The sequence below is a fragment of the Tupaia chinensis genome, unplaced genomic scaffold (assembly GCF_000334495.1).
Source record: "Tupaia chinensis unplaced genomic scaffold, TupChi_1.0 Scaffold139733_1, whole genome shotgun sequence".
Taxonomy (NCBI): Eukaryota; Metazoa; Chordata; class Mammalia; order Scandentia; family Tupaiidae; genus Tupaia; species Tupaia belangeri.
The window spans coordinates 318,847-321,208 of NW_006199613.1; the positions used below are offsets into that span (position 1 = coordinate 318,847).

General features: G+C 64.7%; 1 long non-coding RNA gene across 1 annotated transcript; it reads right to left on the bottom strand.

Moving 5' to 3' along the window:
* Window positions 1-810: 810 nt before the first annotated feature.
* On the bottom strand, window positions 811-2,339 carry LOC102477523 (uncharacterized). The gene is made up of 3 exons (XR_336532.2): window positions 2,068-2,339; window positions 1,002-1,065; window positions 811-917 (listed from the first exon to the last, which is right to left on the bottom strand). It is a non-coding gene; the product is annotated as an uncharacterized LOC102477523 (long non-coding RNA).
* Between the last annotated feature and the right edge of the window lie 23 nt (window positions 2,340-2,362).

Here is a 2,362-nt window from a genome sequence, read left to right on the forward strand (position 1 = left end):
CTCGCCCTCAACGCAGAAGGCCCGGCGGTCCTGAGAATGCTCTGAGGGCACCCACTTGTCCACCATCAGTCCCCCAGTGCGTCCTCCAGAGGAAGGTGGAGCTGGAACAATCGCGGGACTGAGTCCTGGAGGAAGGCAGCATGTGGGGACAGGGGACAGGCCAGGTGGGAGTGAAGGAGAGCACCGTGGTGGCCTCCTGCCATGTGTGCTCCCTGGAAAGTCAGCAGAGCCATGGCTAAAAGGGGGAGGCGTCCCACACAGGAGACACTGAGCAGACACTGGCCCATTCCGTCCCTGCCTCTAAACACCCCTGCCTGGTCAGCGCTCTCTGCGGTCCTCGGGAGTGGGTGCACACCCACCGTCAACCTCCCCTCCGTTCTCAGGCCGGGCTCACCACCCTGCTCTCTCCCCATCCTAAGGCTGTCAGGAAAACGCCCCACGCCCAGCAGGGAACTCAGCAGCATGTCTTTGAAGAAGAAAAGTCACAGAGAATGTTTATTATTGCTACACAGGCCCCCTGCCACGATACGGCCACTCAGCCACGTAGGGGTCGCCATCACTCCATCGGGCAGCTCTCTCCGGGACCCACGGCCGGTGCCCACATCTGGAAGTACGTGCCAGGGAGAACCGGGCCTCCCACCGGGAGGATGACCTGAGGGCCTGAGCAAGTCCACTGCCCACCACCCACGCTAGCAATGTCCCAGGGCCAGTGCTGGTTCAGTGGGGACACACGGGCCGTGGCCGACGCACACTGGAGGCTCTGGATTTGGACACAGAGAGCGACGTGCTGATACAAGGTGCGCCCGCAGAGAGCGTTGTGCTGATACAGGGTGAGCCAGGGCTGGGGTGGTCGTGGCCCAGGGCCTGGTCGGGCGCTGCCTCTGCCTCTCCGTCTGCGTCTCTCGCTCATGAAGAAACTTGACAAAGAAAGAAATGTCTCAAGACCCACACTCAAACCCCCATGTCCCCCACGTGCAGGGAAGCTGGACGTGACGCCCTACCTCAGGCGGTCTCCCCCAGGACACATGCGGGATTCCAGCCACGTCCACACTCCCCTTGTCCCACCTGACGAACACAAAGGCAGGGGTGAAGTGCCGGAGGTGCCTGAGCAGAGGCCTCCCTGCTCCCTGCTCCCGAGGGCCTCCCCACCCTGCAGGGACTAGGACTCAGGCTGGGCCAGACCCCAGGGCTCTCCGCAGACTGCCCCGAGACCGAGTCCGAGGACAGGCCCTGTGCTCCCCGTGCTGTCCCCTTCCTGGAGGTGGCGGTGCGCACTCAGGACACAGGACGCAGGCTGAGGCTGACAGAAGGGGCCTGGGCTGCACACTCGGACCTGGCGAGGTGGGTGTCTCTGTGGGCCACCAGCCCAAGTGCACCTGGTGGCATCGGGAAAGACTCCAGCCGTGTTCTAGCAACATGAGGTCCCAGGGGAGCACAGAACCAGAGGCGCACACCCACCTGCCTGGGGGGTTCAGAACAATAACGGCATGGCAAAGCTAAGTCCAGACCAGGGCCCCTCCCAGGACAGGGCAGTGCCCCACCCTCCTGGGGCTCCTCCCACGGTGGCGGTCCACCTGGCTGTGTGACACGCACACACACAGGCCCCGTGCTGCAAAGCGGGGCAGTCTGCCACAGAGTCAGTTAACCACAGCAAAGCGACTCAGTCCCACTGGGAGATGCACCACAGTCCCCACGGCCACTGGGAGCTAGGGACGCCTGAGCAGGGCTCCAACCTGCCCTTGGGGTGGACAGAGACTGAGCGTGAGACTTCCTGAGGCCACCGATCTGGACAGCCCACACCCACCCGACTGCCCGGGCCTGCAATTCAGAAGCAGAGCCCCAGCCCACACTGGCTAGGCCCCAGCAAACCTCCCCCTGAGTCAGCAGTGGAGCCCCCAGTGAGAGCCCTGGGGTCATGGTCTGAGGGGAGGCCGCCCAGTGGGCTCTGCAGGAGCCAGGGCCTTCAAGGAGAGCACTCAGGGTCCCTGGGGTCCAAGAGACAGCCCAGAATGGAGGGCCGTCAACATCCCAACCCCACCACCAAGCACTCCTCACGCTGGTGGCCACCTTAGGGAGATTGGATTAATCAGCCGCAGGATGCCTGGGAATCCGGCCTGCAGCCTGGCCAAGTTCACCTGCTTCCTGGTCACCCAGTCTCAGAGAGGGACACCAGGGCCTGGGGCCTGGGGACAGGGCGCACAGCTACAGGGCAGGGCCAGGAATGGGAGAAACCACATCCGCACGGCTGCGGGACAGAGGGGCTGCAGGACAGCGGGGCTGCAGGACAGCGGGGTAGGCTCCCAGGTCGCTGCACCGAGGGCTGGGCCCGGTGCGGCCGCCGGCCCAGGCACTCGCAGGCCCC